Here is a 26,464-nt window from a genome sequence, read left to right on the forward strand (position 1 = left end):
ATATGGTTTCAAGTGGAGAGAAATCAAATTGAGTAGTGACACTAAATTAAGAAAAGCCTTAAAAATTGGATGGAGAAATCTAGAAATGATGCAGCAAACAAAAGGAAGACGTTTAATTTCACAGAATGAAAGGGTTATTTTAGGAAGATTAATCAAGGATAATAATTTTACCTTTTACTTACTAGAAACTGATATTGAAATTATGTAATGGATTAACATTTTATATTGCCAAGTAGGTTCACTTAGTAAAGCACAGAAGCAACCTATGTGTCTTGTTCAATAATCAGTGATTAATAAAATGATGAGTTAAACCAGTCTGCAATCAAATAACAGCTGTGAGCACAAGATAATAAGAAAATCATAAAGTAATAAATCATTCAAAAGGGACAGATCACCAAAATTGTGTAAGTTGTTGTCCTAAAAATTAGGATTCTTGTCTAGATTCTACCACCATCTGGGACAGCTTTTCTTAATTTGTTGAGCCTCATGGAGCTTGTGTGCACAGGCCACTCAAGATGGCTGCTCTCTTGCTCTCTGTACATACCCTGCCCGACCAGTGCCTGCTTCACCTATACTCTACCCACTTGACCGACCTTCCTACATACTTGCCCCAGGCCCCAGCTAGTGATTGTTCTTTTCAAAGGGGCTGTGAGGGGCGTGCCTCTCTACTGGTTTCCCTGGTAACTAATGAGCCCACCTGAAGTCAATTTCCCTACAACTGGCCATCTCTCCACCACCACCCCCAGCGCCCCAGGAGCAAAGACGGCCGCCATGTCCTGCCCGCCATCTGCCACACGTGGTTGTGGTGGGGTGTTGCTCCAGGACCTTGCTTCAGAAGTAAGCTCCCCCATCCATTAAACCGTTGATATCTCTGTCGCTGGGCTCTTTCTTTGGTCTTGAAGCTGGATAAGTACAGGCCTTATAGGTCTGCAGGGTGCTGCCCAACAGAGCTACTGTGAAAAATGAAGGAACGGAACATCATCATCTCTAAAGTTTCACCTTGCAATATATTACTGTATCATATCAGTTCTAAGATGGGCATTTTTCACATTTAACTTCTCTGAAATCAGGATGTGTCTGTATTCTATGTTGTCCAGCTGGCAGTTACATCGTACTTGTCATTGCCTGCACATATGCACTCTTGGTTGTAGCTTTTAATATCATTTCAGTTGGGTTATGTTACTAAACATGTTGAGTTTCATTGCATTACAAAATTATCGGTATCATTTGGTTTGAAATATAGAATTATTTGGCCTCAAAAATACAGTAGTAGGGCACAAATTTGTTGCTATTAAAGCAAATATTTATCCTTGGAGGAGTGAATACAATTTCATGATTTTGTGCAAAGAAATACAAAAGAAGCTTCATGAGACCTTAGAGAGATTCCCATCATAGAGACTTTGCTGTTCTAGGTTTTATTACGTTCCTTTGAAATTGCCTAATATACTGCAAGCAGGAAAAAATTCCAAATCACTTGGAAACAGAAGAAAACTTCAAAGCAAAAAGAGGCCGGTGTGACCAGATCATGTCATGTAGGACTTTCATTAATGCAATACATCATAATTTAATTTGTGATATATTTCTTCCTTAATTGTTTCAGTGAGTCTTACAACTGATGCTCTCTTAGGTTTGAAGAAACATGGTATGTATGTGCTTCTAAGGAGCCAAAATTGATTTCCCAAATTTCAGGCATTATCTCGCATATTTTACTCACATATATGATTCCAGATCTCTTGTGTAGTTGGCTCTTAAGTTATATAAAGTCCTGAAAAATTGGTTTAGATGCACAACAGATTGAAAAAGCATCCATACATTTTTTTTAATGGGGAAGAGTATAAGTTTTAGTTTCTACTTTACAATGTCTGCACAAAACTTGCTATAGCGTCAACGCTACATTGGATTTCATAGCTGTAATATCACAGTGAACTTGTAAGTAAACTCTAAACAAAGAGTCTGAAACACTGTAGATGATTACTTGAGCTGCACTGACAGGTGGGGATCATTAGAAATAAAGATTTTCTGGGCCTCCCTGGTGGCGCAGTGGTTGAGAGTCCGCCTGCCGATGCAGGGGATACGGGTTCGTGCCCCGGTCTGGGAGGATCCCATATGCCGCGGAGCGGCTGGGCCCGTGAGCCATGGCCGCTGGGCCTGCGCATCCGGAGCCTGTGCTCCGCAACGGGAGAGGCCACAACAGTGAGAGGCCCACATACCGCAAAAAAAAAAAAAAAAAAAAAAAGATTTTCTGCTATTAATTCAGTTGTGATTATCATACACAAAAAAGTTATGATCAGAAGCTAAATGTAATCTGTGCATCAACAATCTTGATAATTTTTATAACTTTCAATGAGTTTTCAGATTCCAAATGAGAAATCCTAGATTACTTTCAGATTATGAAGTGTCATTAAACACTATTATGCCAGAGTAAAGTAGGCATAGTCCTTACCTATATTAAAAATAAAGCTTAGGTGTTAAACTGTGAAAAACTACTTTCCAATGTATATATTTTTAAAATAGCTAACTCCGCAACATTTTCTCAAGAGTTGCTTTTCTGTGCTTTGTGCGTCAATTATTTTTCTTCATGTGTGCAGCAATGTTTTGCAATTATTGGCCATCTTTTACTCCTGATTTCCCTTGTAGAAGATTGATTAGCACAGTCACTAGAAAGCAATTTTCATCACCAAAGGCAGCTTCTTTTTTTCTTGATTAGCAGCCCTGCTGCAAGTTATTCAGCAGAAATAGATAATCCGTAAGAACACTGCCAGACAAACATTCTGATAAGAAAAAGAGGGCTAAACCTGAATATTGCCGACAGTATTCCAGGTAGGCAAATGATCAGTGAAGCTGTGCTGCCTTGAGTTTCTGTGATATTCCTGTTTTATTTGGAGAACTGGGCCTTCTGTACTGCTTTTTGTTTTTCTCGTTTCTGTATGAATCTTTGGGTCTTTGAGAAGAACACAAATTTGCCTGTGATATGTGTGAAGAGAGGGAGAATGCCTATTATGAAGCAGTATCACAAACGAATGATTCTATATTTCTATGTGTGTTCTGTCACCCCCACTAAAAGTCCTGTCTATCTGAAGAAATAAGTCAAATGAAATTCAATTGAACCAGATAATTGTTTGTTCCTTTAAATTATGTCCTATTATGTAATAAATATTAGCTCTCCAGTTTCCATTTAAAATAAATTTAGGGAGGAAATATTTATGTTGGCAGAAGAAGGATGAAAGGGGAAGCTCAAGAATTCTTTCCTCCTAAAGCTACTGTACTTTGTCTGCTTAGAAAGAAGAATGCACAAGGAAGCAGCATGATAGAGGGAAAAAGTTAATAGATTTTGGGTTCATACATATCTTCAGTATTCATTAAAATCTTCAGTATGTCCATTTAATACCTGTGTGACTTTGAACAAGCCAGTTAACATTTCCAAACCTCAGTTCTCTCATCTGTAAAATGAGCACAATATATTAATTATCTTGTCAGGATTAGAGATATTGTATCAAAAAGCTGAACTCATAGTAGGTTCTCAGTAAATGATAGCTATTTTATTACCTACATCTGTATCTATCTACCTCCTATCTATTTATCTTCCTACCTATTTATTTATTTAGATATGTAGACTTTAGTCTCTAAAGAAATGGCTATGCGTGCTTATACTTTTTAACAGTCAACACAACTTAAACCTCTCTCTGTCCTTTTCTCTCTGTCAGGTTATCACAGGCTTGACAGCAGAATCAAAGTCTTTCCTCCCCCTCTACCCAAATGCTCCCAGACTCCCAAACCTAGTCTCCTCCAGCCCCTGTCTTCTCTTTCCCCAGATACAGTCCAATCCATTCTCTGTCTTCATCACTTGCTCGCTGCTGTTTCCAGTATACAGCAAATCCGTCCATCTCGTATCATCGTTTACCATGCTATTTCTCCAATTCTGCCCAACGAAAGGCCTCAGGACAAGCAGGCAAGGAATTGGATAGAGGAGCAGCTGTGACTTCTGTTTAGTTAACTATGTGCTTCTCCACCTCCCCTCCCCCCATACTCTCCCCTCCAGCTATCAAATTCCGAGAGGCCAATTCTTTTGTTTTCTGTTAATCAGGACATTAGGAAAGAAGATTCAGAAAATTCCTTGTGCTCTCCCTTGGGCTCTCTTAACCCCTTTTACTTATAATTTTCATCAGTGTGATAGCAGAGAGCAAAACCAAAATTTTGTATATTATAGAAAATTAAGAACTGATTTAGGATTCCCTCGGTGGCACCCTCTGAAAACAAATTCTGAAACTGTATGAAGCGTTTTTGAAATTGGGACCTGTTTTATTGATTTACAGGGAAAGTTCCACTCAATGGATATCTGAATGGACTAAGAGCATGGTTAAGAATGGGTAATAATCAATGCCAGAATTTTTTATTTCATAGAAAGCAAAGTTGAAGATTTTTTTCTGGAAGATTAGGAATGAATGCTATGAAAACCTGTAGGGCCTCTGACCAATTGTGCTTTGTCTTCATCTCTTTTATGCTTGGGGGCATTTCTAGCTAACATTTTCAACCTCCAGAAAAGAAAAACACAATGCACCAGTCAATTTCCTGAAATACAAAATAAAGCCTACTTCGTGTGTCATTACATGTGAATAAGCCATTAAGAGCTGAGACTGGCTGCAGCATAACTTCCTCTGAATTACTGTGAAAATTCAAATTTAAAAGGCTCCACAATAGTTTTGCAAGGAAGGAAATATACTGGGGGAATAGAGCAACCTACACCAGATTTAAACTTGTACACTCCCAGCTGTTAGGAAAATGCAGATCTGTACCAAAAGGTAAGCAAGGGCTGTAGAAAATTTTCTGAATATTAGCATGAGGTTAATGTGGTGTATTTTTGCTGAAATGTGTAAAACCAATTTTAGCATATAGTGGTCTTCTGTCTTTGCCTCCTTATTATCACGTCTGTGCAACCAATTCAATTATTTCTTAAAATGTGTAAACATGATTAAAAAGCACCTAACGAATCTATAATATCGTTAATCATATTCACCAAGTGATTGGCACTGACAGCCGATGGCGCTGCACGTATTGTCTGTCCACCATCCCAGGGACCCTTGTAAAAAAGATTTATGTAATTAATAAAGTGACTAGGACATGTTAATGATAAGTGATGTGGGTAATATAGTTTCAAATTTAGGAGCCCTATTCTTCACTGCGGCAGTCGCACCATCAGCTGTGTGGAGATGTGTGAAGGCAAAGGCAGTATGAATTAGACCTGCAGTTTTTGGCTTTGCCCCCATGAAATTGCGTCTGAATGACCTTACAAGGCTTTGATCCATGGGAATATTAGAATCAGATGTTCCATTTGACGATCAAATGGGAAAAGGCATTTCAGGTAGTTGATATCTTTACTTACATGAGAAAGTTCATATATGTATTGTCTACTAGGACTTTTATTCTAGAATTCTAATGCTCCTAACAGGCACTTCTTCTCTCATTAGACAAATTGAATCTATTCCCTGACACCTAATTCTTCCAGAAAAGGTCTGTTATCTGACATCTAATTTGTGTAATGTATCTCCAATTTCATAACCTTTTCTAGGTTTATGAAAATAAATGTCATTCATTGTTGTTCTTGGATCTATTCTTCCTAAACTACAGAGTGATCTCCTTAAGATGTCAACTGGATCATGCCACCTCCTCCCCAAAACTTTTCAAGGATTTCCAAGAATTATACCAAAAATAATATCTCGCATCATTTGGGAGCTGACCTCTATTTTCCTCTACAAACTCTTTGTCCTGCATTGCCCTGCTAACATCCTTCCTATGCTTCTCACTCCTGACCTTCTTTCATTCTCTCAAACACCCGAAATTCTTACCTCAGGCCCTTTGTCCATCTTCCTCCTTGCCCTTTCCATGCCCGGCTTCTTCTTATACTTGAAGGCGTGCTGTACATGATTCCATCTCAGAAGGGCCTTCCTTGAGTTTTCAATTGAACTTAGGTTCCCTGTACACTTTAACAAAACTTACACTCTCTACAGGACTCATCACAGCTCTTGACTGTGCCTATTTATAGGATAATTTGTTTGTCCCCCCCAGACAAGGAAATATGTAAGTGCACGGGTTTTGTCTATTTCACTCAGTACAGTATTCTTAGAGCCAAGCACAGTGCCAATATTTCTCAACGTGGATGAATTAATGCTGTCTCAACTCTCTTTTAAAATGGACTGGACAAATTTAGTCAATGGATCTGTAAAAAATAAATATAAATTTCTCCCCATCCCGGGATCTCCTTTCCATATGGCTTTTGTTTTGATATTTTTCTCATTCAGTGGTTATAAGTGGTGGTTATAGAAATAGATATTAATAAACCCTGAATTGTTTTCTATAATAGAGTAAGAAAATAGTGTCATTGGGAGAATATGGTTCAACTGATGAGTAGAAGGATTCAGGAAGTGTCAAGAGGCCAAAGTGCTATTTGAGGCAGTGGATTTGGGGAGAAATATCCTATACGCAGGTAATCAATGGATTTGAAGGCTAAGCATATCTAACATACAATTTAAATTTACTTTGATATATTAGGCTCATATACTATTCAGTAGAATTAAAAAATAATATCCTGTTTGCTTTTGGCTTCGGGTCTCCAGGAGTAGGGTATGTGTCTCATATTAGGTTTTCCCCTTAAGGTGGAGTGAAAGGAACAATCCTGAGACACAGAGTAGAGGATAAGAATTAATTGAAGGCAGACAGTCAGAGCTGGAGTTCCTCCCTCTACTTTAGCGCCTCTACCAGGAATTTGCAAAAATCTTTTTGGAACATTGGGCTATCTACAAGGTATTGAGACCAGTATTATCTAGAATTTTTTAAAGGCTCTAGACTACCTCCCTAACAGTTTCAAAGAGTTTCGTGTTGTTAAGCTTAAAGGCATCATAAAGTTGACCCAAGGTTACAAGTATAACGTAGAAATAACCTCCAGACATTGATGTTAGAAGTAGTCTAGGAATTATTTGATGATTCAGCTAACACTGTGGCATTTCTACCATCAAATATCCCATAATCCCATTAAATCCACATGAAAACATGTATAAAAAGTCATTTTGGCTCTTTATCGCTTTATAGTTTTCTAGACTCCAGCAAGGCAGAGTTCCATATCTGTTATAAAGTTTTGCATTTGTAACTTAAAAAGTACTATATATAATGAGATAAGCAATAAAATGCTTTTGAACTTCACATACATACACACAGATACACACAACATCTAGAGAGACATACACGTCTATACATACATACATATACATTATATATATAAAATATATCTAGTGGAAATGCTATAAATGATTTCCCACCAAAACTTCTAAATGTATAGACAATCTAAACTATCATTAAATTAATCTAACCATTTAAAGTAAAATCTAAATCCTTAGCTCTCTAATGTTTGTTCTAAATCAACAGCTCCAAGCTTCTATTTTTATATTCTTAACATTACACATGTTGTATAATTGTGTCACAGAAAATTAGAAATACTGAGCACAGTTAAATACCTTCACAATCCCAACTCCTTTAATGCTAAACATTTAGCTTATTTCATTCCTGATTTTTCCTCTTAACCTTGGTGTTGCTGTTTTTTTTTTTTTTTTTGCAAGTTTGTGTGTGTGCGTGTGTGCATGTTTTAAATGTATTTTCAATTAGGTAATATATCATCTGTTTACAATATAGCTCTTGAAAAACAAAAGGACTATAGATATTATAAGACAAAACAAACTCTAGTCATGAGATACTACATACATCATGTGAAAACAACAGCCTGATCTCTAGGTTATGAAAATTAGAATTAAAAAGTCACTACCAAAGCTGTGACAAAGTGAAAGAGCGGCATGGACATATATACACTACCAAACGTAAGGTAGATAGCTAGTGGGAAGCAGCCGCATAGCACAGGGAGATCAGCTTGGTGCTTTGTGACCGCCTGGAGGGGTGGGATAGGGAGGGTGGGAGGGAGACGCAAAAGGGAGGGGATATGGAAACATATGTATATGTATAACTGATTAAATTTGTTATAAGGCAAAAAAAAAAAATAATATAAATGGTAAAAAAATAAAAAAAAAATAAAAAAAAAAGTCACTACCAAGAAAATGTCCAACTTTCCTACTTGCAAAGCTTGGGTGCAATTCTATGAAGTATTTAATAAGCTGAATTTTTCCCATTGTGTAAACAAAACGAGATTAATCTAAATCCTAAATTCATAGCTACACAAAATACCAGACATTGTGCATTTCACTTGTTAATATACCATATTTTCTCAGGTAGTGGAAGGGAAGGCAAAGTGACTACAGAGAACAAAAATGTGGGAAGAAGAAATAGTGTACCTATGTTAGACCTATTAAATAATGGTGAAAAGAAAGGCTCAATTAATGCATCTCCGAAAGGTGTAAAGACTATACTTCAACTTTGGAAAAATAATTTAGAAAGATAGGGGGAGAGATTGAATAATTGCAATTTTTCATGAAAAACGTACATATGACAGAAAGGAGCACAATGGAGAATTCATAAAACATGTTATTTGGAAAAATCTGTTAGTTTTCTTTGGCCAGATTAAGAAAGAATAACTAAGTTTATCAATATCTGCCATCCTTCATACTGTTGATAACAAATTAATAATAGCATTCCTGGCTCTGCACTTACTAATTAGGACTTCCTAATAAATGCTGATTAGCTGAGTCAGGGAGGTCAGCAAATAAACCTAAATCCTTTTTTAGTCATGTCTAATTTTGTACACTCTATTCTCCTTTTTTAGCATTTGAATACAACAGGTTAAGTTGGCAGATATTGTTTATGGACCACTGAAGTTATTTTGACCAGTTAAATCTCAGTTTTATTGAATCCTTGATAACTGGAATAGAATTTGCAGGGAGACCAGGGATATTGGAGGGGTTTGTACTTGATGTTTTCTGAGAAGCCAAAAGAGAAGTCTCTTAGTTTCCAGTTGAGTTGTATTTTTTTTTATATACAGTTGTTCCTTTATTTCTGTTTTGTCATGCCTACTCAAAACAAGACTGTTAGCATCTTCACTTGTTTTATTCTCTTACATTTTGGTTTTCTTGGGATGCTCTTCTTTATGAGGTGAGGATGTCCTCTGACTCCTACTATAGGATTAGGTAAATTTTTTGGCTACATTCCCTGAAGGTCTATGTGGTTGGTTTACCAGACTTGTTGAAGAATGGACTCTAAAGGCTGTAGGCTTTGGTGGTGGAGAAATAGGAATAGGAATAGGAATGCTTACACTCCATGTACCCCTTGAACATTCACTGGAATTTACTTGTGGCACAGAAACTTCAGTAGCCTGTATGTTGGTCACACATATTGCTGTTATAACTGGAGCAGAACTGTTTCTGTCCCAAGAGCTGTCAGAACAGTTCAATGGACTAGTCTTCAAGTTAAGGCACAGACCCGCAGTTATCACTGTTCATTGATCAGTAGAGGCTGTTGTCACTCAGAGATGTCACTCTGACACCTTCGGTTGAATGATTTTGCCTTTTTTCTAAAGCACATGCTTAGGTAGTAGTTAAGGTTGATTTGTCTTTAAATGCACTGTAGCACTTTTCACATAAACTTCAAACATCTTGCTGCTTATTGCTTGCCTATAAACTGTGCCTGTGAAAGACTGAATATCATCGGGAGGATCAACATTGAGGTTATCAGAGTTTTTTGTTTTTTTAAACATTAAGTCAATCACCTGTATTATATGAAATTCTTCCTTATTCTTTCTCATCCTCCTCCTTTTAATTCTTATTCTGGGTCAGTTCTCTGTCTGCCCCTGGATGAAATCCTTGACATGCCCCCTAGTTTTTCCAGTCCCTCTTAACCAGTAAAAAATATTTAAATCTCTTTAAAGCACTGACAAGTTCATCATGTAATGACTTAACTCCAGTCTAGTCTAATGTTATTTCAAATGCCAAACTTATTCAGAGTTACACTTTTCTCCTTCCTAAGCACAGACCTCCTCCAGTACTGGAAGCCTGCAGCAGGAAAAGGACAGGAACTAACTTCTTCTCTTAGTTGTTTGCTAATTACTATTTGGCTGACCCCAGGGCAATGGTGAAAATGGCACAAGTTTAAGTGGTTGGTTCATTTGGAATCAGGTGTTGGGGTACTCTGGTGATAGTATTTTTCCAATAATACCTCTTTCCTTCCCACAGGGTGCATTTATGGGGTCCTTAGCAATTTTCCAATTGGAGACCTCCCACTTCAACTCCTTGGTTAGGGGAATGCCTTTTCTCTGGCTGACTGTACACAACTTTACCTTTGGCATCTTGGCTTTCAACTGTTTATAATTGGGGTCCTAGGTATTCCAACCAGTCCTCTGGGTTGGAGTAAATGCTAAGAAGACCCAGATTGGATCCCTTTTTCAAGGTCATATTTGATCCCCAGGAAACCTGCCCCTCTTCCCTACTTTTTTGAAAAAGGAGCTGGCTCTGTGGTCAGCCCTCTCCACTCTGCCAAGAGCAAGGGGTGGTACCAGCCATAGGTCTTGCCTTTAAAATTCATAAGCACAAGTCAGATGCTTGTCCTTTTGTTCCTCACGCTCTTGGAAACACATTTGAAGATTTTCTAATAGATCCCAGAGCTCCTCTCATTTGAGTTGAGGGGAGGTAAAGCACAGTGCAATCAAATCTTTCTTGAAATAAATCCTCACTACTATGCACTTCTACATCACCTACAGAATAGCTAAAATGAAAAAGAAAATACTAAGTGTTAGTGAGGATGTGGAGCATCTGGAACTCTCATATGCTACAGGTGCAGGTGGGAGTATAAATTGATATAATAACTAGAAAATGCTTTGGCATTATATACTATAGTGAAACATTATTCTTTTTGACCTAGCAATTCCACTCTTTAGGCATATATCTAACAGACATGCATGTATATGTTCAACAAATGTATGTTGGTAGAAGCCCTATTTGTAATAGCCCCAAATTGAAAATTGCCTAATTGACCATCAATAATAGAATGGAAAAATAAATAGTGGTATATTCACACAATGGAATGCTATACAGAATTGAGGATGGTCATTCTACAACTATACACACCAATATACCAAAAACGCAATACTGAACAGATGTGCCAGGCACAAGAGTATATACTTTATGACACCATTTATATAAAATTCTTAATATAGGCCAGGTTATTCCATGTTATGTTAGAGGTCAAAAATAGTGGGGTGATTGGCTGGAAGAAGCTTGAGGGAGGAGTCTGTAGAGTTGGTAATGTTCTGTTTCCTGATCTGGTTTCTAGTGTTATGGGTAAATTTAGTTTATAAGATTTTATTGAGCTGCACACTTATAATACATGCACATCTCTTTTTGCTACAGTAATTCAGTAAGAAATATAAAACAAAACCAAACCAAAACAAACCAACAAAAATGAAATTAAATATCTTGACTTTTTAATCTCACCCTCTTATCTGATCTGGAGGTGGGTGATCTGTTAATGCTGGAAGACCCAGCATTGGGCCACCCCCCCCCCATTTGCAAATCCTACATAGATGAGCCAGCCCCTTGGCTTAGATCCTGCAGTTACCAGGCAACAATTGCTCTCTTCTCAGCCTTTGTGGCCTCTTTCTGAGCCTACAGGAAGAATTGCGTTTATCCTGTTACATAAATGATATGCTTGGTACAAAGCTATCAGAAGCTTGGGGACCCAAATGAGGACTCTGCACATGCTCAGTGGCAAGTATTGTAGGTCACAAGGTGCCAAAAGCCTTAAAGAGTAAAACCTTACAAAATGGGACCAAAGTGACAATTGTTTCTACATTAGCTTTGAGAGCCACAATTCCAGACTCATTCTGCCCAGATCTTTTGGTAATATCTCTATTAATTCACATGGGGTATGATTGACACAGCAATGAAGCTGAATTGGGAGGGCTTTGTGGAAAATACGTCAGAGAGGAAAAGAGACTTAAGCTACGTTAGCCTTTGTCAATTCTTTTATCACAATGCAGGCAGGCACTTTGAAATTAGCAAATATTTAACATTCTTTGAGTCAGATTGTGCTTTCTCCTATCCACACATACCCTAAACCCCCAAAAGTTGTACCTACTGAAGCAGTGCCCAAGTAGCAGGATATTTGGATAGATTCTCTGAAAGAGAATTGCTAGGTACAGGCATGAAGATTTTTATGTTTCAAGATTCACACTGACAAATTATTTTCCATTTGGCAATGTCACCAGCACGATATGGTATTATCAAATTTCCCATATCTCCATCAACATTAGGTAATACTATTTACTTAAATATATACATATGTGTATATATACCTATATGTTATATAACTTTCATAGGTAGAAATGGCTCTTCCAACATTTTAAATTTAAATAAAGAGAAAGCGTATTGGCCATAATTTTATCTTCTACTTTGTAGGAAAAATCTTGTCAGCACAAAATTAATTTTTTTTTTTTTTTTTTGCTGTACGCGGGCCTCTCACTGTTGTGGCCTCTCCTGTTGCGGAGCACAGGCTCCGGACGCGCAGGCTCAGCGGTCATGGCTCACGGCCCAGCCGCTCTGCGGCACGTGGGATCTTCCCGGACCGGGGCACGAACCCATGTCCCCTGCATCAGCAGGCAGACTCTCAACCACTGCGCCACCAGGGAAGCCCCAAAATGACTCTTTTATTGAGTTGCTGTTGTTCTGACAAAATATAAACTGAGTGATCAATCTCTAGCAAAGAAACTCTATAAAGGAACATAAGGACAATGATCTCAGGTTCCTCAATTAGTTTAGAAATTGACAATTACATGCATCTCAGAAGACCTTGGTAGATTCTATCTGAAATAGTATTCATTCTTTTGTTCAGTGCATTGCCTAATGCCAAGCTAATGCCAAAGTAAATTATTAGCAATTATTTTTCTCTCTTTCAACAACTGTAATATGGAGCAAATCCTGTATTTTTTCCTACATCCTGTATGTAGTTTATGTAATTACACATCTTTTAATTTCAGAGTAGATTCTCCTATAACTATCTGAAATTATTATTATCATGATTTATGAGACCATTTCTGAATCAGAAAATTTCTTTTTTTTAAAACATCTCTATTGGAGTATAATTGCTTTACAATGTTGTGTTAGTTTCTGCTTTATAACAAAGTGAATCAGCTATATGTATACATATATCCCCATATCCCCTCCCTCTTGTGTCTCCCTCCCACCCTCCCTATCCCACCCCTCTAGGTGGTCACAAAGCACTGAGCTGATCTCCCTGTGCTATGCGGCTGCTTCCCACTAGCTATCTATTTTACATTTGGTAGTGTATATTTGTCAATGCTACTCTCTCATTTCATCCCAGCTTCCCCCTCCACGCCATGTCCTCAAGTCCGTTCTCTATGTCTGCGTCTTTATTCCTGTCCTGACCCTAGGTTTGTCAGAACCATTTTTTTTTTTTTAGATTCCATATATATGTGTTAGCATACGGTATTTGTTTTTCTCTTTCTGACTTACTTCACTCTGTATGGCAGACTATAGGTCCATCCACCTCACTGCAAATAACTCAATTTCGTTTCTTTTTATGGCTGAATAATATTCCATTGTATATATGTGCCACATCTTCTTTATTGAATGGGAAGATTTCTTAAGATACACCAAGGGAAATAATGGAGTGCTCAGAATTTTCTATTTTAGTATATTATGAAGCAGTAAGAGACTTGCTTTATAAAACTTAGAATCTTACAATGCTTTTTCAAGATGCTTCATACTTCAAGAGAAGTTAGATTATTACAATAGAGCTAATGATTATTCTATGTCAGTGCTAGTGTTCTTACCCATATTTTCATACTCTATCATACACCAATTTTTAACAGCTTTATTGAGGTATACAATTCACCCATTTTAAGTGTACAATTAAATTTTTTTGTAAATTATAGAGCTGTGCAACCATAATCACAATCTACAATGATCCCACTTGCTCTTTTAAGTTCACTCTACAGTGCTACCTCCAGTCCTTGGCAATGAGTAATCTGTTTTCTGTTTCTATAGATTTGTCTTTTCTGGACATTCCACATAAGTGAAATAATACAATATGTGGTCTTTTTTATTGGCTTCTTTCACTTAGCTATTTTTAAAAAGATTCATGTATGCTGTAGCATGTACCAGTAGTCCCTTCTTTTATATTGCTGAATTATATTCTGTTTTATGTGTATACCACCTTTTGTTTATTCATTCATCAATTGATGGACATTTCGGTTATTTTTAGTTTTTTGACTACTATATATAATGCTGCTATGAACACTTGTGTACAAGTCTGTGTGTGGACCTATGTGTTCACCTCTTTTGGGTAGATACTTAGGAGTGAAATTGCTGGGTTGTATGGTAAATTGCTTCATCCAGTGTCACAGCTGTGATGTTAGCCTTCCCTGATTGTTTGTCACCAAGATAGCTATTGTTTTTGACAAAGTCCCTGCAAGTGGGTTACCAAATTAGATCAGCCTCAACTGGCAGTGAAGCTCCTGATTTTTATGGCTTGTCCACCTTAGTAGAACTGCCATCCAAGATGAGCTTAGTGAGAGGCAGGGGGACACAGGGAGCAGGTACAGGTGAAAATGTCATAGGCTGACACTGCTTGTACCTGAAGCCTGAATTTCAGCAGTTTTCTGAGCGTAAACAAATGCTTCTCAGATTGTTGTATGCCTTTGGTTAATTTCTGAACAACAGTAAAATGAGTGTTTTGACAATTTGTTCAGTAGTACTATCGTGTGTCAGGTAGAGGATTTGCCAGTTTCTTTAACATTCTGGAAGTCTTGTTTCCTCCAAACACCAGTTTTTAAACTTAAAATAAACAAAGGTATCAAGGCATCTTTTTCAGGCACATATTTGTTTATATGAGCCTTAGAAAAAAAATTGTTATATGAGTAGAGATAGGTAGACAATATAATTTCATAGAAATATACTAGGTTGAGGATACAATAAAATATAAAGAACTTTCCATATGTCATGCTACATCCCTATAAAGGAATAAACATGACTCTTACGTTACACCAATGATGGGGCAGCACTTAATGTTTTTACATAGTTTAGAACTCTTCCTTATCCTATTCCCAAGTTCTCTACGTGTATATGTATACACACACACATCTTTCTGTTAATAGTGACATTTAATCAATTATGTACATGATTTTCCCATGGCTAATTGTGAATTAGCTCACTAATGTCAGGGGGGTTTCATACTTCCATAGTACTGGCCTGTTGCTTCTAGGAAGAAAAGGTAAGAAGAGTTTGGGCTACACTGTCAAGCTCCCACAGCCATTTAAAAATACTTAACTAATGTTCACTTGGAAATTTCTCATTATAAGTCCCTCTCTCTCTTTCACACACACACACACACACACACACACACACACACACACACAATCAGTTTGTCGGTTAATTGCCTGTGATGAAAGTTAATGTTCTAATAAACTAGGTATTAACTGATGTAATGAGTGGTATCGTGTAGGTTATTGCCATTATAAACCATACTTAACAGTTTAGAAAATCAATAACATATTAAACTAAGGTTAGTGCTTCTGAGAGAGTTCCTTGGCAAACAGTTGTTTTCTGACAGATTGTGACTGAGTCTGCTGCTTCTTGGAAGGTAGCACATGTTCTGCTGCCTTAGTAACTGTTAAGGGTTTGTGTCTATGGAAGAATCACATACACATAAAAACCCAGACACCAGTGAACCATGGAAGCACATCTCAAGTTCCATCAGTGGAGCTGCTCTTTTCTAGATCTGAAGATGGGAGAGGAAGGCGGGCGGCTAAAACCCAGGCCTCATGCTTGTCTACTGTGCTGTCTCCACACACAAACCCATTTACAGGCGTGGGGTAATTAAAGGGAAAGCAGGGAGTAGGGTGACACATTTGGCAGTGTTCTTTTTTTTTCTTCCTTTTGCGGTACGCGGGCCTCTCACTGTTGTGGCCTCTCCCGTTGTGGAGCACAGGCTCTGGACGCGCAGGCTCAGCGGCCACGGCTCACGGGCCCAGCCGCTCCGCAGCAGGTGGGATCTTCCCAGACCGGGGCACGAACCTGTGTCCCCTGCATCGGCAGGCGGACTCCCAATCACTGCGCCATCAGGGAAGCCCATGGCAGTGTTCTTTAAATGTGAGTTTGCTGTCCCCAGCTGTCAGGGGTCATGCTACTCTGGTGAAAGAACTCTCCACAATGTGGCTATTTACTTAACATCGCTGCTTCTAAACATCATCTGGAAGCTGCCAGATAAAGGGAGAAATGCAGATTCACGGGAGACTTAGTGGCAGTGGTTCCCAGGGCAAGATCGTCTGTGTTCTGTCAGAATATATTCCCCTACCTGAGCTTCTGGAGAGTCAGCTTAGAGAATAACTGGGAATTATTTGTGAGGACAATAAATAGATGGCATCATGCTGACTAATCATTCTGGAAAGAATGAGTTCATAGCCTATATATAAATGTGTGCTATTTTCATTGGAATCCCCATCGCCACACTCCAAGGCCCTTCATTAAGCATACCTCTATAGGTTTTATACTTTATGCATAAAATCTCATTTTATGTTTAGTTTTCCCTCTTCCCTGCTACATGTTCTACAGCAAAAAGTTACTATTGGGTTGGCCAAAAAGTTCGTTTGGGTTTTCCATAACCTCTTACAGAATACCCAAACAAACTTTGGCCAACCCAATAACATGAATGTGTATCTTATTGATGCAGCACAGGGGCAAAGCTCCAGTACATTATTTGTAAAAGGGTAAAAGAGTTACAGTGTAACGTAGAATGAAAAGCATTCAACTGGGTGGCAGGAAACCTGTGTTCCTCTTCTGAGCTTGTGTTAAACTACTGGGTGACCACGAGGAAATAACAATATCCCAGGATGTCAGGTTTCTCATATATACCAGGGAACTGGCCGAGATCTCATCTAGGTCCCTTTTAGTGCAACATTATTCCAGTGATTACTTCACAGTTTCTACGTGCTAGTCACTACTCGGCACATTTTCCCCTCCCTTTGATCTTCACAACACCCTTGCGAGGTAGGTGTCATCATCCCATTTCATGACTGGAGATCCAGAGCCTGGAGAGAATAAGCAAAGTGCCAGAGACACAGCCTGCAAGTGGCTTGGCCAGAACTCTGTGTTGTAATGACTACACTGCAGTCTTCACATGGACCAAAATGCTATGAATGGACAAAGCTACTTTTTGTCATCAAAGCTCTTCCTCAAGGATCTTGGATTTAGGAGCTAATACCTGAGAGATGGGCAAATTATATCAATATATTGAGGTGTTTGAGTACTAGCCGATTATCAGCCACTTCCCTGAGCTTCCAGACGTCCTCTTTGTCACTGCCCTAGACATCCCCCCTCACTACTATATGATCCATTCAGCAACTAAGGTGGCACACCTGGAACTGCCTTCCAGGACCCCCTTCAGCATTAGGACCTGTCTCCATTCTGCTTGGACACTACACTGTAATACCGGTTGTGAAGAACTTTAAAAAGTATCCCTGAAATTACTATCATAGCCATCCTCCCTTCCTTTTACCTGCAGGCCGAGACAGAATGAAGTGACTTCTGCCCCAAGACATTTTTCAAAGCTGCTAGTTGAGGGTGAATGTTGATTTAGAGTTAAGGTTAGCTTGGCTGAGTTGTTACATATCTGCTTCTCAAGTTCTTTGGCTGAGTTCTGTCCCCTATTACTAAGATCCTGTTTGGGGATCTGGTTCCAGATTACCCCTACCTACCTCTGAGCTCCTAATAGGAGACTGTCTTCAGTTTGTTCTCACTTATGTCTGGCCTTATCTTCAGTACATGCCTGATATTTCCTCCTCTTCTGATGACCAGGTTTCTAGATCTATTTCTTGCTTTTATTTGCCTTATGGCCTTACCTAACATATCCTCTGATCTTCAGTAGAATTCACTCCCTCTCTGGTGGATTTGGCTGGTTTGAGGTCCTCAACTTCTGTTCTACCTGTGGCTATAGGCCACTGGGGAGTTGTTACCCATAGAAGAATTTGTCCATGTGAGAGACTTTCCTTCTGCATGCAGTGTTTTCCCAGTCTTACTAATGTTATATCTACCCCTCCACCTTAAAAGGAAAGTATTTCTTTCTTTGCTGCTCTTTAAAAAAATACATCCAATCTCTATCACTCTCCATCATACCCTATATTTTACTTATTTATCTTGTTTACTTTATTTACTTTATTTTATTTTTATTATTTTATTTTATTTTTGGCCACGTGGCATGCAGGATCTTAGTTCCCCAACCAGGGATCGAACTCATGCCCCCTGCAGTGGAAGCCCAGAGTCTTAACCACTGGACTGCCAGGGAAGTCCCTATCTTGTTTATTTTCTATCTGCATAGAAGGTAAGCTCTATTACGGTAGGATTTTTTTTTTGGTTTTGTTCATTGATGTATCTCAAGCACTTGAAACAAGGTCTATCATAAGTAGGTCCTTGGAAAACATTTGTTAAATGAATGGCTGAATGAATGAATTCACCTGTGTCTTGTTGTCTTTAACAATTGAGTTACAAAAGTTATTTCCTCATAGTTGTTTTTTTTTTTTTTTTTTTTTTTTTTTTGCAGTACGTGGGCCTCATCACTGTTGTGGCCTCTCCCGTTGCGGAGCACAGGCTCCGGATGCGCAGGCTCAGCGGCCATGGCTCACGGGCCCAGCCGCTCTGCGGCATGTGGGATCTTCCCGGACCGGGGCACGAACCCGTGTCCCCTGCATCGGCAGGCAGACTCTCAACCACTGCGCCACCAGGGAAGCCCTCCTCATAGTTTTAAAACGAACTAAGAAGAAATAAATCATTGTACCAAAGTAGACAATAATTTGGCAATAAAGTTATGCCCTAGAATAGACAGCACTGTGCTCGGTCAGAAGAGTGGTGGAGAACTGGTCTGTTTGGGTAGATAAATTGTGTGAGCTGAGTCAGAGCAGGGGCTAAAGGCCAGAGTAGCAATTGTCCTAATTACTCAGCCAGCAAACCTCACAGAATTGGTCTGTAAATAACATACTCATCAGCTCCACAGACCTCTCTGCACAGATGGTTTCATTTGAGTTTGAGCTCTCATGCCCCTTTCTAGGAGGTTTATGTGGATGTTTTTTGGCATGCCTGCCTGCTACGTGAAGCTCCTTTACCTTCAGGAAGATGTTCACCACACAGGCAATGGCAGACACAGTTCACATTAGTTCTGCCCACTGCCATGTCAGATGCTCATTGCTATGAAGACAGTTTCATAGAAAAAATTTTACTTTGTATTTCTAGAATTGGCTTTGAATTATTATCATTGTATTGATGATCTTAAACTACAACAGAAATTCTCAAAGTAAATAGGCTTAAGTAAAACGCAGGTGTATGCTACCAGCCAAACTCATCAAAACCAATAACAAGCATTCACCATGATTATTTCTGATATAAAGAAGCATTGGTACAATATTGTGAAAACCTGCATTTGTAAATACTTTCTTTCCAGGATGCTGATCAATACCAATCAGCCCTGCCTCTCCTTCAGGAAACTGCTTCCCTCATAGCCTTTGCTTCTTTGATAGGCAGGTTTTATAACCTAAACTCATGTCCAGGCCATGGTGAGGCTGTCAGGAGAGGGCATCTGACTGAAGACTCATTAATCCATGGACAGCCCTGTAGCTATGTGGTTTGATAGGACAGTTATGCCAACCTGATTTTCTTTCTCAAGAATTTGAACACAGAGAGTCAGAAAATAATTTATCAATCAGAACTGGAGGCAGAAACTGAAGGGGTGAAGTGAGAATGTATAAAGCTAACATTTACCGAGTCCCTACTATGTGCCTGAGACTATCTAGCACATTACATGGGCTATCTTTTAAATCCCTGTAATAGCTCTATGACCCAGGCACTAGTCTTAATTTGCAGGCCCAGGGAAGGTAAATTACTTGATTGTGCAGTAACTCGTGGGGTCACGATTGAAGCTGAGGTTCATGTGATTACAGACCCTCTTCTCTTTTTTATTTTCTAAAATTTATTTTATTTATTTACTTTTTGGCTGCGTTGGGTCTTCGTTGCTGCGGGCTTTGTCTAGTTGCGGTGGGGGGGTTACTCTTCGTTGTGGTGCGCGGGCTTTTCATTGTGGTGGCTTCTCTTGTTGCGGAGCACAGACTTTAGGCACACTGGCTTCAGTAGTTGTGGCTTGTGGGCTCTAGAGTGCAGGCTCAGTACTTGTGGCGCACGGGCTTAGTTGCTCTGTGGCTTGTGGGATCTTCCCGGACCAGGGATCGAACCCGTGTCCCCTGCATTGGCAGGTGGATTCTTTTTTTTTTTAACATCTTTACTGGAGTATAATTGCTTTACAATGGTGTGTTAGTTTCTGCTTTATAACAAAGTGAATCAGCTATGCATATACATATGTCCCCATATATCCTCCCTCTTGTGTCACCCTCCCACCCTCCTTAACCCACCCCTCTAGGTGGTCACAAAACACTGAGCTGATCTCCCTGTGCTATGCGGCTGCTTCCCACTAGCTATCTATTTTACATTTTGTAGTATTTATAAGTCTATGCCACTCTGTCACTTCGTCCCAGCTTACCCTTCCCCCTCCCCGTGTCCTCAAGTCCATTCTCTACGTCTGGCAGGTGGATTCCTAACCACTGCACTGCCAGAGAAGTCTCCCAGAGCCTCTTCTCTTAATCACTGCCTGGCACTGACTACAGAAGAGAGTGAATTTTGTAAAGGTCATGTTAAATTTAAGAGGGAAGAAAACCCATGAGCAAATAGAGAATACCAGTTGTTTGAGAAGAGAAAATAGAAATGGAATGGTCCGAAGAGAACCAAGAGTAGCTTGTGGAAAAACACGTTTCCCAGGAGAAAAGAGAGAGAGAGCCTGGACTTAAGAATTACCTTGAGTTAGCACGGCATTCTGCTATGTATTGCCTGAGAATTTCTCTGTCCTTTGCCAGAAAAAGAATGTCTTGAAAAGTTGTCTGTACTAATTAATACCATAAAAGTCTATTTTGGAGGGAGAACAAATGTAATCATAACAAGTGTGCTGCAAGAGTCCACTTTCCTCCTGTGTCTATGCTCAGTTGCAAGCCTGTCTCTCTCAGGAAGACCAGCATGGAGGTGGACCCCAGGGAGCCAGGGCCAAGAGACCTGAAGCTCATTTCTTGTTGGGATGTCTCCTCGCTGGATGCGTTCTTGACAATGAGCAATACTGTAGCCCCAATAAAGCCAGTTTATCTTTCCTTTTATGCCAGAGGACTTCCTTCAGTGCCTCATTCTGATGACCCAAGCACTTCCTAGAAAAACTAGTCTTTGAGATAATCCTGAGGCTACAGAAAAGCACAGGTCTGCACATAAGGGGGCCTGTACTCCGGGACCTAGCAAGGGAAGTGAACCACTTATGCACATATGCCGTGCACTTGCCAGTGCTCCTGGGGGTCACGGTACTGAGGATGTGTGCTTCCTCACAGTATGGTACCCAGGCAGGTCTCCTTTGTAATGACTGCCGCTGGACCTCAGGATCTGAGGAACCCAGGAACTTCTTAGCTGAACTCCTGGCACCCATGAACATGAGACCCTTCTGTACTCATGGAATAAGATTCTCATCTCCTACACTGGAGTTGTCCCTAGGAATTTGTTTTCTTCATCTTTGGATCCCTTCACTTTGTTCTTTGCCTTCACTTTGTTCTTTTGACAAGCCTTGGTGAAGTTTTAAACCAATCATCTGGAGCACCTTAGAATCCTGTTCCTTTGAAAATTGTAAATGAAGAAATGTTCTATAAAGGAAAGACCAGATTGACCTGGTCAATCACTGAAAAGATCCTTTCCATTTTACAGGTCCCAGTAACCTCACATCAATTAAATGGCAATGCACTTAATTTTCAGGATGTGCTATGCTAAATTAGGTATCTAAATGTCAGATGAAACCTGGGCTTTCTGGAATTTCCTAAGATGCAACCTGGGCGTGTGTGTATCTGGGGAAGATATGCATGTCGGCTTTTTATAGAAAAGGACAAAACTGCAAAGTTTTCCTCCATTATTTAGTTTATAAATGGGTTGATCAACACAACTTCACTGTCCAATCCATCAGAAGGCATTATTATTTTTTTTTTTTTTTTTTTTTTTTTTTTTTTTTTTTTTTTTTTTTTGCTGTACGCGGGCCTCTCACTGTTGTGGCCTCTCCCGTTGCGGAGCACAGGCTCCGGACGCACAGGCCCAGCGGCCATGGCTCACGGGCCCAGCCGCTCCGCGGCATATGGGATCCTCCCAGACCGGGGCACGAACCCGCATCCCCTGCATCGGCAGGCGGACTCTCAACCACTGCGCCACCAGGGAGGCCCAGAAGGCATTATTTTTAAGGTAATGAATACTTATGAGACTACAGGACACAGTTCAATTTTAAAATATATATTATGTAAGTAAAATCTATTTTTGTGAGTTTAAAGAGTAGCAAATTTGTATGCTGTGTTCATTATCTATCATGAGTATATATTCCTTCTATTTCATTTTATTTATTTATTTATTTATTTATTTATTTATTTAAAATTTTTGGCTGCATTGGGTCTTCGTTGCTGCACGTGGGCTTTCTTTAGTTGCAGCGAGCAGGAGCTACTCTTCATTGAGGTGCACAGGCTTCTCATTTCGGTGGCTTCTCTTGTGGAGCACGGGCTCTAGGCATGTGGGCTTCAGTAGTTGTTGCTCGTGGGCTCAGTAGTTGTGGCATGCGGGCTCAGTAGTTGTGGCTCACAGGCTCTAGAGCGCAGGATCAGTAGTTGTGGCGCATGGGCTTAGTTGCTCTGCAGCATGTGGGATCTTCCCGGACCAGGGCTCAAACCCTTGTCCCCTGCATTGGCAGGCGGATTCTTAACCACTGTGCCACCAGGGAAGTCCCATATTGTCAATTAATTTTTTTATTAAAGTCCCGCTTTCCAGATTTTTAAATTTCTCCAGACTGTGAGACAGCTATTTTTCCAGCATTTAACTGAAAAGCAGAGGACACTCAACTTCAAGCAGGAATGAAGCAGATGTCGCAGAGGAACCAAGAAGTGAGATGAACCCTCCTACTGACTTTCTCAGCCCTGGTTCAAGTCTGTAGTTTCCAGTGGTTCCTGAGGTCCAGGGCACAATATTTTTCTTGTGATCTGTGAAACAATTAAAGAACAAAATTTCAAAGAGTTCCTAACTGCTAGAACCAGGAGTCTTCCTTTACTCTCCCACTAACTAGGTATGGGATCAGGTAAGATTCTCAAATTCTCTGGGCTCTGGTATTTTCTGGGCTTGGTAGATAAGAACACAGGATTTGGAATTACTTCAATCTGACTTTAGGGATTTCCCTGGTGGCCCAGTGGTTAAGAATCCACCTGCTAATGCAGGGCACATGGGTTTGATCCCTGGTCTGGGGAGATCCCACAGGCCGGGAGCAGCTAGCCCATGCGCCACAACTACTGAGCTTGCAGCACCACAACTACTGAAGCCTGCACATTCTAGGGCCCGCGTGACACAACTACTGAGCCTGAATGCTGCAACTACTGAAGCCCGTGCGCCTAGAGCCTGTGCTCTGCAGCAAGAGAAACCACCGCAATAAGAAGCCCGCATACCGCAACAAAGAGTAGCCCCCGCTCGCCACAACTAGAGAAAGCCGGCGCCCAGCAACAAAGACCCAACTCAGCTTAAAAAAAAAAAACTGACTTCAGATGTAGATTTCACCAGTTTTCATTTCTGTGAGTTGAGGAAAGTTTAACTCTTGAGCTCAGTTTTCGCTACTGCAAAAGAGAGATAATAACAGAGTTTCCCTGAGACTTTCATGAGAAAGTATTTATAAAGCAAGTAAGATCATTCCTATTGTATAGTAAGGATTCAAAAAATGGTGACAATTGTTATTACTAATAGTTCTGTAATTTTCCCTCCCTCTTTTTCTTCCTTCCTTCCTTGCATATTTTGTTTTTCTATGTGCTACATCTGGTATCACAGTTAAACACACATTCCTTCAAAGAACTGGAATTCTCACTGGGAAGACACATTCATAAACAGAATCATGGTGTCACTTTCCAGTGCAGTAACAGACTTGTGTATGGGAGGGCACTTATCACAAGGCAAGCTGAGGAGAGATGCAGCCAGAGTCCAAATAGCCCTTTTCAGAGTTTTATTGTCAATGAAAAGAGCAGAGGTGGCACACATGGGGTGTAGGCAATAGCGTTTCCTGACTTGAAAGCCTGCAGGGCAAGCCCTTTAGGAAGTGCTTCTCCAGATCTAGTGATTTCAATTTAGACCCTGAGGTCAGATATATTCTAATGGTGTCAAGCTCCTGGGAAGGATTCGTCCAGGTGGGGGGCCGCTAAGGTCCCTGACCTAGCCCTTCTAAAAATGACAAAAGGTTACCATATGGTCAGCTGGCAAATGACCAAATGGTCTGGGATAGGCTTCCTCTAACAGCCTGTAAAATTCACTTGCTCTTTGTCGCTCCAAAGGCAAATGTTTCCCTAACTTATAACCTGTGGCCTTTATTCCAATAACTAGCGCCCGGGCCCGACTTGAGAGAGCTCATTGACACATACCAGCAACACAGGTTAAACGAAGACTGACGTCCCTAAAAGCCCACCTCTGAACTAAATTGGTCCACTTCCTTATTCGAGTCAGAATCAGTGTTGCAGTTTGGTGGCCTTTTAATAAAAGTAAATTGCTTTTTGAGGTCTTTTCTAAGTCAGAAGTATGTTGACAGCTTTCTTCCAAACATGCTGACATTGCTGCAGCTTTATGTAGCTGAAAACACACAGGCTGGCCTGCAGATTTATGTAGATGAAAACACACAGGCTTGTCCCACGGGTCGCAGTGAGCGTCTGTCCAGTTGCTATAGCAGCTGAGCATATGCGGTGCCCACCTTGGCCTGCAGGCAGGAACTGCAGCGCCTGCTTTCTCTCTAGGAGCTGCCTGGCAGAGCCCTCTCTGCAGAGTGGTGCCCGGTGTTTCGGGGGCAGGTACTTGAGGGAAAGGACTTTGTCTTCCACGTAAAAATCTGTTTCCTGAGAGCACCTTGCAGATGATTCTGCATCCACTCGCGCCCAGTGAACTGGCAGAATTTCCTCAGGGTAAATAGGGGATAAGGAGTCGGCTGCCTCTGCAGCCTGTATTTCGTCTTGAGGCTCTAGAGGGGGAACTGAACTTCATTGATTCTGGGGCTTCCTTCTCTACCGCACAGACTGTTTCTCTAAGTTGCTTCAGGGTCCTCAGCTCAGATGGAAAGCGATGCCTGAGTGCTGGGGACTGTACGGTGTTACTGGTTTGAGGCACCCGGGCATCCCTATCAGGCTGTGGAAGCCACACACTCTTCGCGGGGCAGAGTTTCCAAGATCTCGCTGGCTGCTTTTGTGTGAAGTCCAGCTCAGGGGAAGATCCTCTGTTTTCTTTCTCTTAGAGCTGACTCCGCCAGTTCTGAGTCAAGTGATTCCCTGAAATATGATTTAGTAACTCCTCATTTTTCTGCGGGGGCCCTTTTACTGGAGGGCTGTCAAAATTTTGCTGGAAATGACGTAATCCATCCAACATTGGTAACTCAGCCAAGGCTGTAGCTATGCTCTGGAATTCAACAGTCAGAAAGACTCTGTCCCTGCGCGTTATATAGGCCCTCTCTGAGTCTTCTGAGACAACCTCATCCTCAGTCTGTTATACGAAGGAAACTTAAATACTACAGACTGTGGCCGCGATGTATAAATCAAGCTGAAAACAGACATTGAAGCCAACGTTCTGGTGAGAATCTAAGCCACTTTCAGTTTATTTACTTTTCATCAAGCCCCTTCATTCGAGCCCTATGAGGAAAGTTGAGAAGTATTAATGACAGGTGAAGACAGCAGCATCTTTTTCACATTTCCTTTCATGTCAAAACAGACACCATATCTCAGAGGTAAGGATTCTCATCTTTAATTGATGGTTCTCATTAATGGTGCTGTGGATCTATCACTTTCTACAAAGCATTCCAGTATGCATTATCTCACTTGATCTTCACAACAACATTAGGAGCAATAAAGTCTATGGGAATTTAATTTTCTACGGTGGTTTCAGTTCCAGGGAAGTCTTCAAAAACAAGGTGGACTTTGAGTTGACCTTTGTGGGAGGAGGCATGAAATCTGCATGAGCGCTTTTCCATGGAAGATTGCATTTCTCTGCATCTAAGGGGTGTAGCCTGCAGGACAGTGCTGTTGACCCCGATGCAGGTGCACAGACCATGCCTCGCTCTTCCTGCCTTTTCATCCTTTCTCATTACGGATGTTCCATGGCTTTAACTCTTACTACTATAACCCCTGCCCCCTGGCCTCTTTCCACATGGGAATATGGTAGAGGGTCGTGTGGGGTAATGCGTAGACTGGGGCTCCAGAGGCAAATTCTAACCCTAAGTTAACAATAGCTCTATGATGTTTGACTAATTTCATGTGTTAAAAAACAAGGAAAGTGGTTGACACGATGAACTCTTAGGTGGCTTCTTTATCTGTAGGGCTATTTACAGAGGTGTGGACAGCGTCAGGGAGCCCATGGGGGCT

At 40.4% G+C, this 26,464-nt stretch overlaps 1 protein-coding gene across 1 annotated transcript in view; it reads left to right on the top strand.

Annotated features, from left to right (window-relative positions):
- LOC309796149 (uncharacterized protein) overlaps positions 1-26,464 on the top strand; it is a gene marked incomplete at its 3' end in the record, with an annotated part of 551,894 nt that overhangs the window by 42,313 nt on the left and 483,117 nt on the right. The gene's annotated exons all lie outside the window — the stretch shown is intronic.

Source organism: Mesoplodon mirus (genome assembly GCF_964341445.2).
Source record: "Mesoplodon mirus genome assembly, chromosome: X".
NCBI classification, from domain to species: domain Eukaryota; kingdom Metazoa; phylum Chordata; class Mammalia; order Artiodactyla; family Ziphiidae; genus Mesoplodon; species Mesoplodon mirus.